Source organism: Pseudophryne corroboree, chromosome 10 (assembly GCF_028390025.1).
Source record: "Pseudophryne corroboree isolate aPseCor3 chromosome 10, aPseCor3.hap2, whole genome shotgun sequence".
Classification (NCBI taxonomy): domain Eukaryota; kingdom Metazoa; phylum Chordata; class Amphibia; order Anura; family Myobatrachidae; genus Pseudophryne; species Pseudophryne corroboree.
Window position 1 is genome coordinate 302,488,669 of NC_086453.1, and position 16,326 is coordinate 302,504,994.

Consider the following 16,326-nt stretch of genomic DNA (forward strand, 5'->3'; position numbering starts at 1 on the left):
CTGGGGGTGCACAAAGCCGTACAAATCTTTTAAAAATATGACAAGTGAAAGAAGTTCTTTAATGCGGACTCACCAATTCCTAGCATTGGGAGAGATTGCAGATACTGCATCTATATTTAAATAAATTATATAAGTAAATTATAGACTATGAAAGCAAAAGCTGAATATTTTATTTTGTTGAACGCAATACACAGCAGTAGGGTTCTTGGCTTGGTATACTAGCAAGCACAGTACAAGATCTTTCTATCAGAATGTAACTCATAGATATGACCTTGGTCCAGCAGCAAACGATAGCTTAGTCATATTGCTGAATTGGCTGCATCCTTTATCCAACGCACAGTAAGATGGCCAAAAGGTCGACACTAGCTATATTAGGGAACATGTTTTGCCCAACAATTGTGACATTCATTTCCAAGGAGTATCAGGTCTGACTCTGTACACTGCATCAAGTCCCTCTTAGGAATGGAATAACCTAGATTTAGTAACATGTTCATACATCACAGTAATCAATAGCTTGCGTTACTTAATCACTAGCCTGAAGTCTTATTATTTCAGTAAAAAGATATTGCGGTCCTCTCTCATAATTCCCATAAAAATGTCAATTGTGTGATCTTGAAAGAAAATTCGTAGGTAGTTTCCAAGATACTGTACACATTATATATGTGCTAGACATTATATACAGTATTATCATATATATTGGAACAAATATGAGCAGCAATGTATAACTCGAGTGATTTCTAAAGGTTCTCACAAAATTCCATGTACACATTTCCCATCTTTCACGCACTATACCTCCTCATTTGTTCCCATAAATCTATTATTACTTTGAGTCCTATTTATCACAATCTGCATTTTTAATGTGGATATGATAAATCTTTTATATCTCTATATTCGCAATGTGAATACTCCTGAATTTATTATAGTACTCTTGCAAGGGATGGGCTCCAGTAAGAGCATGACCCAGAGCTACTCTGCTTCCTGGTTTGGGTCATCTGCGCGGTCGTCGGCCAGCACATGCATTCAGTGTCAGATTGGGGCATGAAGGGCCCACCGGGGGGATGCAGTGATAGGGGCCCATACTTAAGGGTGTGACCAGCCTACAAAGAGGCTTGAAATACACAATAGCCTAGTGTAGTGTAATGCAACATTTCTACAATGTATAATATAAGTGCACAGTCTGGAACCTGATCCCTAGAGGAAGGAGTGGGCACTCAGGCAGTGGGGCCTACCGGGGGTACCCCTGTGGGCCAGTCCAACCCTGCATGCATCAGTGAGGGGCAACAGAGAGAGAAAGAAAGAGTAGCCTGAGGAAGGACCTAATTGAGGTCTGAAACGCGTTAAGCGGTGTGGCAAAGCAGTGCGGACTACATGCAAGTTGATGGTGGGGACTCGTAACTCTGGACTTTATTGGAGCCTGTGGAGAATCCGCAACTCCGTGTGGTGTCCTGATTTATATCCAGTCCTGATGAGTATACGACATCCCCTCACACATGCTGATGTGTTACATGCCTGCTATCTGTATATGTTTGTGAGTGCATTTATGTATAGTTAAAACCTTTTAACTATTTTAAAGGTGTCTGCACTATATGGTATTTTTATTTTTTACATGCCCATTTCATTGATGGAGCTATAGAGTGGATAATTAATCATCCAAAAACAGAAGACTTCTATCTAAGAATCTACTCCACGCATTGTGATCTTGCACTATTGAATATTGTTTTGGGAGCAATTGATGGACATTTTTCTCAGGATGATTATCTTGATTTCATGACCACAGTTTTCTTGCGCAAGTGTACATTTATTTTTTCTTTAGCCTATATCCTACTATATTCCTGGGGATTCTTAACATTTGCCGGCACCCATTGGCGTATCCATAATGGGTACAAGGTGTGCGGTGCGCACGGCTCCCTGGGTCCAGAGGTACCCATACACCGCACACCCTGCACCCATTTAGTCTTACTCACCTCTCCGTCGGACCGGTGCTAGCTGCAGAGCGGCAAATATCACTCGGAAATGACTGCCACGGCTGTTTTCTGGCGATTCGTGCATACGCAATAGAGATGTCCCCGGGAACCATGGTCACCATGTTGCCGGAGACCAGCGTATGCGCAGTAGACTCTGGCACAATGCCAGAGTCTACTGCACGGCCGGAGAGGAGGGGGCCCAATCGGAGACTGCACACGGGTCCTCACCTCTCTTAAAGTGCATTTTTGCTCAGCGGGCAATCAGGTCTGATCTACGCATGCATAGAGGGCGTTTGTGGGTGGCAACTGATCGTTTTTAAGGAGTGTCTGGAAAAACACAGGAGGGACCAGGCGTTTGGAGGGAGAGTTTTTGACGTCTGCTCTGGCCCCGATCATCGCACTGGAAGAGTAAGTCCCCAAAATTAATTTGTGCAGTCTCTCCAACACATCCGAACGCACACATACACAGTGATTTCCCCCTTCCCCTTGTAGGCGGTGACTACCTGATCGCAGGGATGCAAAAAACACAGCCTAGCGATCAGGTCTAAATTATCCCCTATGTACTGTACAGTTAACTAACCAGAGTCCTATGTGGAGGATACACACACTCCCACATTATGTTAGAGAACCAGTAACTGAATGGTTGGAGTGTGTCGATCACCGCCTTAGATGGTATCTGGCTAAGGACGCCACCTTTTTATTTTCAGATTCCCGGATAAGAGCTGTGACCAGGGTGGCAAGGTCAAAACTGTTGTATGGTTCCAAATATTATTTTTCTCAGAGTCCCCTCATGCACTTTATATGCCACCATAGGTGTGCGCAGGGGGGGTGCCTGGTGCGCACAGGCACCCCCTAATGTCTGGCACCCCGATCTCACATGCCTGATTCAGCGATCGCCGAGCAGGCTGATTACCGATTACTTGTCCCCTCTGCGCTGCACCCTGTCAGGACTGCATTACTGACCGGACGCCTGGGTTAATCAAGGGTGCCACTGACACCGGCTTTCAAATTCCCAGCTCCACCTCCATGTACAAAAAGAGTGTGATGTGACGTGTTTACGTCATGCTGCTCGCACGCCCACCCATCACACCCACCACATACACACCTCTCTCCTTCTATGTTATGCCAACGCCAGCCACTGATGAGGATCAGCATGCAGCCAGCGTTCCTCTTAGGAAGACAAATTCAATACTGGCAGGCGGTCGGCAGCAGCATTGACACGTCACTCGTTTTTCCAGCAGCAGCAGTACTCGTCTGAAACTGTGAGTGTCAGTAAGTGACTGGCTTGTAAGTAAGCTGCTGCAACTTGCAGGGGAAAGAGAGGGGGAGCCAGACCAGGCTGAGGAGGAGCACTGTAATTGCAGTGAGTGCCATCAGGGGTGTTTGTTTGGTGCACACCACAACATCTGACAATGTATCTGCTTTATTAGGATTGGTACAAAGGTGGATATTTTATATGCGTTGACCATCAATAGATGGTGCTAGACATGCCCAAAAGGCGGTGCTAGACACACCCCTCCGAAGGTGCACCCCCTTATAAAATGTGCTGCGCACGCCAGTGTATGCCACTAGAGCCACACAGACCCTTTACACAGGGACGTGCAGTCAGGGGAGGCAGGGGAGGCAGTGCCTCCCCTGTCATTCATTACTGATTAAAATAATACAAAAAGATACATATGACACATATTCTGTGTCATATGTAATCCTGTTTATATTATTCTAATAATTTTAGTGTATTAAACTAGATTGGGAGGCACTGATATCAAGTGCCTCCCGAGACAGCGTGTAGACAGTGGGAAGGGGGATAATGCCGGGGCCAAGCACTGGGCTGAAAAAGCCCATTACAAAATACAATGAAAGCGGCACTTATGTAAGTGCCTCGCTGGCAGGGAAAGCACGCCCCTGCTAGCGAGGCACATTTGATTGGACAGCGGATCCAGTGCTGGATCCGCTTGCCCAATCATCAATACGCAGTGGCAGGACAAGGAAGGGACTCAGAGCTCTCCCGCCAGCACCCGCCATCACCTGCCAGCACCCAGGGATTTAGAGGTAGAAGAACCGGGGAGGGGGGCAGAGCCAAGTGTCACCGTGCAGCAGCAGCTAATATGCATGGCGGCAGCAGCGGCGGTGGTAAGACCAGACCCAGGGAGGAAATTGTGCGGCGGCCGGCGCTCTCCTCTCTCACAGGCAGAAACCCCAATTCCTGCTGCAATCTCCTGGCGGTGGTTTCTGCACAGGTCCCAGCGCTGCCTGCTCCAGCCCAGACTGCTCTTCCATGGTATTACTGGAGAGGGCCCACCGCCACAGATCAGGTACTTCCATTTGTCCCTACCCGGATCCCCAGACTTCATATTTGCAGCCTTATCTGGGTGTCAGTGATGCCGGAAAGGGGATGGGGGGTGTAAAAAGGGGACTCTGTCTGCCTTAATGTGTAATAAGAGAAAGCTGTCTGCCATAATGTGTAACAACGGGGATGCTGTCTGCCATAATGTGTAAAAAGGGAACTCTGCCATAATGTGTAATAAGAGGACGCTGTCTGCCGTAATGTGTAACAAGGGGGACGCTGTCTGCCGTAATGTGTAACAAGGGGACGCTGTCTGCCGTAATGTGTAACAAGGGGACGCTGTCTGCCGTAATGTGTAACAAGGGGGACGCTCTCTGCCGTAATGTGTAACAACGGGGACGCTGTCTGCCGTAATGTGTAGCAACGGGGACGCTGTCTGCCGTAATGTGTAACAACGGGGACACTGTCTGCCGTAATGTGTAACAAGGGGGACGCTGTCTGCCGTAATGTGTTACAAAGGGGGATGCTGTCTGCCATAATGTGTAACAAGGGGGACTCTGTCTGCCATAATGTGTAAAAAGGGGACTCTGCCATAATGTGTAATAAGAGGACGCTGTCTGCCGTAATGTGTAACAAGGGGGACGCTGTCTGCCGTAATGTGTAACAAGGGGGATGCTGTCTGCCGTAATGTGTAACAACGGGGACGCTGTCTGCCGTAATGTGTAACAACGGGGACGCTGTCTGCCGTAATGTGTAACAACGGGGACGCTGTCTGCCGTAATGTGTAACAACAGGGACGCTGTCTGCCGTAATGTGTAACAACGGGGACGCTGTCTGCCGTAATGTGTAACAAGGGGGACTCTGTCTGCCATAATGTGTAAAAAGGGGACTCTGCCATAATGTGTAATAAGAGGACGCTGTCTGCTGTAATGTGTAACAACGGGGACGCTGTCTGCCGTAATGTGTAACAACGGGGACGCTGTCTGCCGTAATGTGTAACAACAGGGACGCTGTCTGCCGTAATGTGTAACAACGGGGACGCTGTCTGCCGTAATGTGTAACAACGGGGACGCTGTCTGCCGTAATGTGTAACAACGGGGACGCTGTCTGCCGTAATGTGTAACAAGGGGGACGCTGTCTGCCGTAATGTGTAACAAGGGGGACTCTGTCTGCCATAATGTGTAAAAAGGGGACTCTGCCATAATGTGTAATAAGAGGACGCTGTCTGCTGTAATGTGTAACAAGGGGGACGCTGTCTGCCGTAATGTGTAATAAGAGAACGCTGTCTGCCGTAATGTGTAACAACAGGGATGCTGTCTGCTGTAATGTGTAACAACGGGGGCGCTGTCTGCCATAATGTGTAACAAGGGGGACTCTGTCTGCCATAATGTGTAAAAAGGGGACTCTGCCATATTGTGTAATAAGAGGACGCTGTCTGCCGTAATGTGTAACAAGGGGGACGCTGTCTGCCGTAATGTGTAATAAGAGGACGCTGTCTGCCGTAATGTGTAACAAGGGGGACGCTGTCTGCCGTAATGTGTAACAACGGGGACGCTCTCTGCCGTAATGTGTAACAAGGGGGACGCTGTCTGCCGTAATGTGTAACAAGGGGGACGCTGTCTGCCGTAATGTGTAACAAGGGGGACTCCGTCTGCCGTAATGTGTAAAAAGGGGACGCTGTCTGCCGTAATGTGTAAAAATGGGGACTGTCTGCCGTAATGTGTAAAAGGGGCTCTACCTGGTATAGTGGCGCTACTGTGCAGCGTAATTTGAATAATGGAGACTACTGTGCACCGTAGTATGAATTGGTATTATTTTGTGGCCATTCCCCTTCCCCATGAAGCCACGCCCCTATACATTTTTCACGCGCCTACGACGCGCACTGCCCCTATCTTGCATGGGAGGGGGGGCGCCAATGCCGTTTCTTGCACACAGCGCTAAAATGCCTACTTACAGCACTGATGGAATGCAGCTACTACACCTATGCCCTGAGCACAGCACTGGCATCCAAGAGCCCGTGAGCTCTGGGCTCTGCAGGGACCATGGAGACGCAGCAGGTAGGGAGGGCTGGGGGCCCCAAATTGGTGGTGGGAGATTAGAGGAGATTGTACAGTATAGCATTTAGCTTTTTTTGTTTGGTCCACTTGTAGTGAGGGATTCAGTATGAGATGCCAGCGCTCTGGATCCCAGCGATCAGAAGACAGACGCTGGGATCCTGAAGTTTACAATGCCGAGAGGGGTGAGTTGAGGGTGTTCTCCCCTAACCTTCCCTTGCCCCAGCCTAACCCTAACCTCCCCCTATAGTTCCTAACCTCCCTGTGGATTACCTAAACCTAACCCTCCCAACCAGCAGCCTAACCCTAACCTCCCCCTATAGTTCCTAACCTCCCTGTGGCATTACCTAAACCTAACCCTCCCACCCAGCAGCCTAACCCTAACCCCCCTGCGGCGGTACCTAACCCTCCCTCCCTGCACCCTAACCTCCCTGTGACGGTACCTAACCCTCTCTCCCTGCACCCTAACCTCCCTGTGACGGTACCTAACCCTCCCTCCCCGCAGCCTAACCCTAACATCCCTGCGGCGGTACCTAAACCTAACCCTCCCTCTCCGCAGCCTAATCCTTCCCGTTGATGCCTAACCCTAACCTCCCCAGGGGTCGGCTAAAGTACTATGTGTAAGACTGTAGGAGGTGATAATAATACGGTATATATATTTAAAATTTGCTAATATATAATTACGAGGCTAGTCCCACTTTCCTAGGAGTGTGCGCGCCTTCATTGCGCACATTGGGGGGAGAGGGGGTGCTTCAACAGATCTCGCTCAGAATGCCAGTAGTTTTGGACCCAGGCCTGGCTGCTCTCCGGGTACTTTGCAATCTGTCCTGTAATCACAGTACTGTATATACACAATTGCTGTAGTACCAGACCACCCCCCTGTGCACTCTAATGTATTTGTTTTCCCTAAAAAGTGAGCTGAGGTTTGTGTTCTTGTGCGACTGGGGATGTACTTGAGAAGCCAGTGCCTCCCCAGCCATTGACTTCACCGCACGTCACTGCCTTTACATGCCATCAGAGCCACACAGACCCTTTATATGCCATCAGAGCCAGGCTTGGACTGGCCCACAGGGGTAAAGGGGAAACCACCGGTGGGCCCCACTGCTTGGGGGCCCACCTCCTGCTCTAAGGATCAGATTCCAGACTGTGCACTTGAATTATACATCATACATATGCAGAGCCGGATTAAGGGGGGAGCCCAGGGGACACATTACCCTGGGCCCCCCAAATCTAAGGGCCCCCCGTGCCTGCCATCAAGCACTGGCAGTTTTGCATGTTTTTTTTTTTTTAATGAAGTTCAGCAAACTCTCCCCCCCCCCCACACCTCTCCTCCCTCTGCAGACGAATTGTGTTTCTGAGATGGAGACAGCCTGGTCTCCGTCTCTGCACCCGGCGGGGCCACCCACAAGCACTAACGAGCTGCCCTGAATGCTCCTCACACAGATCTCTGATCAGCAGAGCTCTCTGTACTGGAGACATAACTCACCGTGGAAGGAGCTGCTGAGCATGTGCAGTAGCAGCAGCAGCTCCTGTGCCTAACTCATATGGCAGACTTACCTACATTTTGGCTGCTCTCTGCGGGAGAGAGCAGCCAGGTCAGCTCAGAGGGCAGGCAGGGGAGGCTGTGACGTCGTGGAGGGGGTGGGCCGGAGGCGGGACGGGGCGGATAAAGGGCGGAGCGGGGGCGGAGCAAGGGTGGGGTCACGATGATGCCTCTTTTAAGCCACGCCCCCGCTCTGAAATGCCGCGATCACCGGCATTACTGCAGGGGGCGTGGCTATGATGACGCGATTCTCCAAGAATCGCGTCATCAACTGCCCGGACGGCCCACTTTAAACACTAAGTGGACGGACGGGCAGGGGGGACCCCACGAATCGGGAGACTTGCCTGCTCTTCCGGGGGGCCGGGAGGGTCACCCGATTTTCGGGAGCCTCCCGGCCATTCCGGGAGAGTAGGCAAGTATGTCATATGGACTCCTGCAGAACCTTCTCCTCTTATCTTAAATTGGTTAGTGCTGTGTGTGTGTGTGTGTGTGTGTGTGTGTGTGTGTGTGTGTGTGTGTGTGTGTGTGTAGGTATGCAGTGTTTGTTTGTAGGTGTGTAGTGTGTGTGTGTGTGTGTCATACTTACCTACATTTTAATTCTCCTTTCCGGGAGAAGCCCGGAGAGGAGACGCAGCAGGTGTCTTCGGGGGGCGGGGGCCGGACTGTGACATCACTAAGCTCCGCCCCCACATTGGAAATGCGATTTGCGTCATTTTAACCCTTTCTCCACCCGACGGACCCGTGAGGGTGCGAGCAGGATGCGGGAGACCTGCCCACTCTTCCAGGGGTGCGGGGGGCTACCCCAAAAAACGGGAGCCTCCCGCAGCTTCTGGGAGAGTAGGTAAGTATGGTGTGTGTGTGTGTGTGTGCATGCTAGCTATCATACCTTCCAACTGTACCTTTTTGGCAGGTACAGTACCTTTGTATATGGTCTGTACCTGCCAAAAAGGGCTTTGTACCGATTTTTGGCTTTCCAAATTTACATTGAAAGTATTGGAAACTGGGTGTGGCCACGCCCCTTTACTCGTGACCACGCCCACTTTTCTAATTTGTACCGGTTTTTATGTGTAAAATGTTGGAGGTTATGTGTATGTATGTGTGTATGTGTGTATGTATGTATGTATGCATGCTGTGTGGATGTAGGTATGCTGTACAGGGGCAAACGCATGTTTTGTAAAGGGGGGGTTTCCAAAGAGGGGGTGGAGGCAAGCATAAGGGTGTATACATATATATATATATATATATATATATATATATATATATATATATTGCAATGAAGCTGGCACTCGGTTTCCTAATGATATTTGCCTTGGTGCCCTCCTCAGACGCCTTGCAGCGTGTGGTATATGTCATGTAGATGGCGGCACTCAAAGGACTTGCTAGTTGCGGTAAATATAGGTGACCAACACCATATAATGCTGTTAACGTTTCAGTTTAATCAATAAACTTTCGTCAGAACAATTATACAAAAAGACAGTTCTTACCTTTATAGTACACCCCGTGCATCTAGTGATGTGTGTCTCGTGCAGGGCGCCGGGCTGGTGACGTCACAATCTCGCGACGCGCCTTTCTCGGCGCCCTGTGCGAACAAAAAGTAACCATGGTAACAATGTAAACATAATGTGATACCATCACCGTGAGATACAAGCCCTGAGACACGTACAGGAAAGAAAATCCTAGAATGAATCTAATGTGTTCACTGTGTGTCACTTCTAGGGCGTGGGGGCTAACGTAACTGCTAGTTATTGTAAATAAAACATGCAGACCCACATTGCCATAATTGTGCAACACAGTTCGGACCTCGTCCATGTAGTTAAAGCAGAGGCATGATGCATATCTCAAAATATGTATTAAATATAAGACATCACTAGTTCCCTATTCTGAAGAACATACATAAACAATGAACCGTATGTATAAATCAGAGAATCTCTGATTTATACATACGGTTCATTGTTTATAGCAGTTACGTTAGCCCCCACGCCCTAGAAGTGACACACAGTGAACACATTAGATTCATTCTAGGATTTTCTTTCCTGTACGTGTCTCAGGGCTTGTATCTCACGGTGATGGTATCACATTATGTTTACATTGTTACCATGGTTACTTTTTGTTCGCACAGGGCGCCGAGAAAGGCGCATCGCGAGATTGTGACGTCACCAGCCCGGCGCCCTGCACGAGACACACATCACTAGATGCACGGGGTGTACTATAAAGGTAAGAACTGTCTTTTTGTATAATTGTTCTGACGAAAGTTTATTGATTAAACTGAAACGTTAACAGCATTATATGGTGTTGGTCACCTATATTTACCGCAACTAGCAAGTCCTTTGAGTGCCGCCATCTACATGACATATATATATATATATATATATATATATATATATATATATATATATATAATATATGGTAAAAGTCTGGGGAGTCGATAGATAGATAGCCAGCAGCAGTATCCGGTGGCAGTGGTAAGAGGGGGACGTTTGGGACTCGGGAGGAAGACAGTGTGTCACCCAGCCAGCTATCCAGCCCCATAGGAACTACATTACCTGGCGGATGATCTGTGCGCTACCGCTGCAGATAATCCCCTAGCCCCAGCCAGCAGCCAGCTCTTCTCGTCGGAAGCGGGGCGATCGCATTGGATCCTAGCATATAATAAATGCCTACACTCTGATTCACCTGAATACCTACCCATGACCTGAGACAGTTACCTGATTGTATTTATTCTTTATTGTACAACTTTGAAGAAGCTGTTAATAATAATAATAATAATAAACAATTATTATTATTACTATTAAAAAGGGGCAAACATAATTAAATACAAGAGCTCCTGTTATTATAATCCTGCCAACACAGTGCAGTAGGGATGTATGTAATTTTTGCATCTACAGAAAACCAGACACATCCAATACATGTAAAGCCTACACATCTGCTGACTGCTGTAGGCAACGGGCTGCTGCTGACTGTGAAACTACAAGTGTCAGAATGCTGAGACTTGCAGTTCCACTCCGTTTGCCAGGTACCGGCACCAAGGGGTGAGACTCACCGATGTGTCGCCCTCCTCCCGGGCCATATGCATCCTCTACATCGTCCTGATCAGCAGCTCCTGCTCCCTCCCTCACACCCGCTGCCGCGAAGCTCTCAAGCAGCTCAAGAACCCGCGCCACTTGCGAGACCACCCTGGACACCGACTCCGGGCCGCACTGCTTGGTCAGGTCCTGTAGCTCGGAGCCCGGGTTCTTCGCTATTCTGAACACATTGTCCAGGGTCAGGAAGGCCGGGACCCGCAGCCACACCATCTCCTGCTGCTCCTCCATCACCGAGACAGTGTGTCTCATCACACTGAAAAGCAGCAGTGTGCTAGGGTAGGCGAGCGCCCTGATCGTTCCTCTCTTAAATCTGTGCCTGTCACCTACGGCGATGTATCGGCAGCAGGGGGGGTTTCTACAGTGTGATATTGTTTTTCTACAGTGTATACATATGCTAATTTTCTATTCAATAATATGTGCTATATTTTGTTACTGCCTCCAACAGCTTTCTGCTTATACTTTTATCTATGATAGATAGATAGACAGACAGACAGACAGGCACATGTAAGGAACCTCTCGTTCCTGTATACACTATATTTAGTCCTCTAGGGCCCCCCTTGTCTAAAGTACCCCGGGCCCCCTGGAGCCTTAATCCGGCCCTGTACATATATTACCTTATACTGGACTGTGGTGAATTTTCTACAGTGCATTGCTGTTATTAATCTGGTATATTATGATATCTGTGGGGCTGGTCTCTTCAAAGTGCTGCTGGGATTTCTAAGTGAGTTGGAAAGTGAGTTGGAAACAGTATAAAGGTGAACTCTGATTAATCTCTGTCTATCCATACAGAGATATTAATTTTGTGAGAGAAAGTAATCTGATTCTGATTGATTGATTGATTGTATCTATACTGTTTCTTTTTGTTTTAATACATCTGTACTGGGTTTTTTTTTTGTGTTGTTTTTCTTTTGGAGGGAAAAAAAAAAGAAAAAAAAAAAGTGTGAGGTGATAGCCTGAGGGGTTAACTCAGGTGTGAGTAATCAGGAGTAATCAGGAGGGTGAGGGGCTGATTGAAACAGCTGGGTGAGCCTATATAAGCAGTGACCTGACTCTTTGAGCCTGCTCTGTGGGGCTGGTCTCTTCAAAGTGCTGCTGGGATTTCTAAGTGAGTTGGAAACAGTATAAAGGTGAACTCTGATTAATCTCTGTCTATCCATACAGAGATATTAATTTTGTGAGAGAAAGTAATCTGATTCTGATTGATTGATTGATTGTATCTATACTGTTTCTTTTTGTTTTAATACATCTGTACTGGGTTTTTTTTTTGTGTTTTTCTTTTGGAGGAAAAAAAAAAAAAAAGTGTGAGGTGATAGCCTGAGGGGTTAACTCAGGTGTGAGTAATCAGGAGTAATCAGGAGGGTGAGGGGCTGATTGAAACAGCTGGGTGAGCCTATATAAGCAGTGACCTGACTCTTTGAGCCTGCTCTGTGGGGCTGGTCTCTTCAAAGTGCTGCTGGGATTTCTAAGTGAGTTGGAAACAGTATAAAGGTGAACTCTGATTAATGTCTGTCTATCCATACAGAGATATTAATTTTGTGAGAGAAAGTAATCTGATTCTGATTGATTGATTGTATCTATACTGTTTCTTTTTGTTTTAATACATCTGTACTGGGTTTTTTTTTTGTGTTTTTCTTTTGGAGGAAAAAAAAAAAAAAAAAAGCGTGAGGTGATAGCCTGAGGGGTTAACTCAGGTGTGAGTAATCAGGAGTAATCAGGAGGGTGAGGGGCTGATTGAAACAGCTGGGTGAGCCTATATAAGCAGTGACCTGACTCTTTGAGCCTGCTCTGTGGGGCTGGTCTCTTCAAAGTGCTGCTGGGATTTCTAAGTGAGTTGGAAACAGTATAAAGGTGAACTCTGATTAATGTCTGTCTATCCATACAGAGATATTAATTTTGTGAGAGAAAGTAATCTGATTCTGATTGATTGATTGATTGTATCTATACTGTTTCTTTTTGTTTTAATACATCTGTACTGGGTTTTTTTTTTGTGTTTTTCTTTTGGAGGAAAAAAAAAAAAAAAAAAGTGTGAGGTGATAGCCTGAGGGGTTAACTCAGGTGTGAGTAATCAGGAGTAATCAGGAGGGTGAGGGGCTGATTGAAACAGCTGGGTGAGCCTATATAAGCAGTGACCTGACTCTTTGAGCCTGCTCTGTGGGGCTGGTCTCTTCAAAGTGCTGCTGGGATTTCTAAGTGAGTTGGAAACAGTATAAAGGTGAACTCTGATTAATCTCTGTCTATCCATACAGAGATATTAATTTTGTGAGAGAAAGTAATCTGATTCTGATTGATTGATTGATTGTATCTATACTGTTTCTTTTTGTTTTAATACATCTGTACTGGGTTTTTTTTTTGTGTTTTTCTTTTGGAGGAAAAAAAAAAAAAAAAAGTGTGAGGTGATAGCCTGAGGGGTTAACTCAGGTGTGAGTAATCAGGAGTAATCAGGAGGGTGAGGGGCTGATTGAAACAGCTGGGTGAGCCTATATAAGCAGTGACCTGACTCTTTGAGCCTGCTCTGTGGGGCTGGTCTCTTCAAAGTGCTGCTGGGATTTCTAAGTGAGTTGGAAACAGTATAAAGGTGAGTTAGAATACAGATAAAGGTGAGTTTTTTAATACACAATCAGGAACACACATTTACAGTACCATTAAACTTCTGGTGAGACTGCAAGGGGCTGACCTTGTGAGTGAGTGAGAGGGTCTCTTACTTGGAGTAGCAGAGGGGCTGTGATTGTGCGGGTGTGAGGGGCATTTTTTTTTTTTTTTTTAGCAGGAGCTGGAAGCCGAGTGAAAAGGAGGAGCAGTGAGCTGGTACAACTGCAACTGCTAAGTGGAGTATAGGTGCCGCAGGTGAGAGCACTACGGCTGCATAAAAGTGAAGGACCAAGAACCGCACAAAGATAGATAAGTATAAGCCAGCTTAATTATTGTATAAGTGATATTGCTTGTCTTCTATTTTTTATTTTTGCTGCTTTTTCTTTGAGTGTAACAGGGAGTTAGACCTTGCAAACAATATGGGAGGGGCTGTGATTGAGGACCTCACTCAGTGCATGTCGTGCAAGATGTATGCACACCTGGAGCTACCGGGCCAGTGTGAATACATCTGCACGAGGTGTGTGCGAACTGTTGCCCTGGAAGCCCAGGTAACTGATCTAGAGCAAACGGTTACGCGACTGAGGGAGATTCACAATCTCGAGCGTAGTTTAGACAGAACGGTGGAGGAGTTGCGGGAGGGGTCACTGGTAGAAGAGGATGATGATCAGGTAGCCAGTTGGGTCACAGTTAGAAGGAAGAATAAGAGGGGGAGGCACGACATCTCCGAACTATCAAACCCGAACAAATTTGCCCGATTGGACGAGGAATCGGAGGATGATAGCGAAGAAATGACGGTGCCGGAGGAGACTGCTCCCTCTAGCATCCAGAGGTGCGGTCCCTCTGGCGCGGTTGGGATAAAAGATAGAGAGGTACCTAGTCAAATGGTGGTGGTAGGGGATTCTATCATCAGGAAGGCAGATAGGGCAATCTGCTACCGGGACCGTGATCGCCGTACAGTCTGTTGTCTCCCGGGTGCTCGGGTACGGCACATCGCGGACCGGGTAGATAGATTGTTGGGAGGGGCTGGCAAAGACCCGGCGGTCTTGGTGCACGTTGGCACCAATGACAAAGTTAGCGGAAGGTGGGATGTCCTTAAGAAAGATTATAGGGACTTAGGAAAGAAACTGAAGGCAAGGACATCTAAGGTAATATTCTCGGAATTATTACCCGTGCCACGCGCTAGTCCAGGGAGGCAGAGGGAGATTAGGGAGGTCAATGTGTGGCTTAGGGATTGGTGCAGGAAAGAGGGGTTTGTGTTCCTGGAACACTGGGCGGACTTCTCAGTCAGACGCCATCTCTTTTGTCGTGACGGATTGCACCTGACTGAGGAGGGGGCAGCGGTGCTGGGGGGAAGGATGGTTAGAAGGTTGGAGGAGATTTTAAACTAGGAGCCTGGGGGGAGGGTTTAGCTAAAAACTACGGGTCATGCAGTGAGAATAGTGGGGATGGCGGTAGTAAACAAAATGGGGGAGAAGTTGGGGGGAGGGTAAGAGCAGGCAGTAAGGTTATTAACATGGGTACTAAAAGGGATTTTACCAAAGCACTAACCAATGACGATTACAGGTCATCCTTGCCACATAAGGTGAAAGATGTCCCTAATGCAAGGGAAAATACTTATCTTAGTTGTATGTATGTAAACGCCAGAAGCATTACTGGTAAAAAGGGTGAACTAGAAATACTTGCAGCAAGCAAACAGTATGATATTATAGGCATTACTGAAACTTGGTGGGATGAATCTCATGACTGGACAGTCAATCTAGAGGGCTATACACTGTTTAGGAGAGACAGACTAAATAAAAAGGGTGGAGGGGTGTGTCTGTACGTAAAGCCGTTTTTAAAACCTAATATATGGGAAGATACTCAGGAGGGTACTGTAGACACTGTTGAGACACTATGGGTAGAAATTGCATGCGGGGAAAAAGGAACAAAAAAGTTAGTATTGGGTGTATGCTATAGGCCGCCTGGTATCAACGCATCTGATGATGAATTGTTACTAAAGCAAATTGAAAAAGCAGCAGGAGTAGGAGACATAGTAGTGATGGGAGATTTTAACTATCCAGAGATAAACTGGAAAAACGATTCATGTGATACTGCTAGGGGCAGTATGTTTTTAAACACACTAAATGATAACTACCTAGTCCAACTAATTGAGGAACCAACTAGGTACAATGCAATCTTAGACCTGGTATTAACAAACAATCAGGATTTGGTATCGGGTATTATAGTAGGGGAACCCATAGGAAACAGCGACCATAATATGGTCACATTCAATATCAGTTTCTACAAACAGCCCTATACTGGCTCAACTAGGACTTTAAATTTTAGCAAAGCAAATTTTGAAATGATGAGGGTATTTTTCAGGGATATTGAATGGGAAGGTTTGGTTTTAGGAAAAAATACTACGGAGAAATGGGAGGTACTAAAATTCCTGCTAGCTAAAAATACACTCAAATATATTCCTATGAGTAGCAAAAAAGGGAATAAAAATCATAAACCGATGTGGCTTAACAAAAAGATTAAGGAACTTATGGGCAAGAAAAGGCGAGCATTTAAAAATACAAATCTGACGGGGAAGCAGAGTCATTTCAGCACTATAAGGAATGTAACAAAAATTGCAAAAAGGAAATAAGAGCGGCTAAAGTAGAAACTGAAAAACTAGTAGCAAAGGAAAGCAAAGCAAATCCCAAAAAATTCTTTAAATACATCAATAGCAAGAGATTAAAAAAGGAGAGTATAGGCCCTTTGAAGGACACGTTGGGAGTCTTAAGCAAAAATGATAATGACATAGCGAACACACTAAATGAGTTTT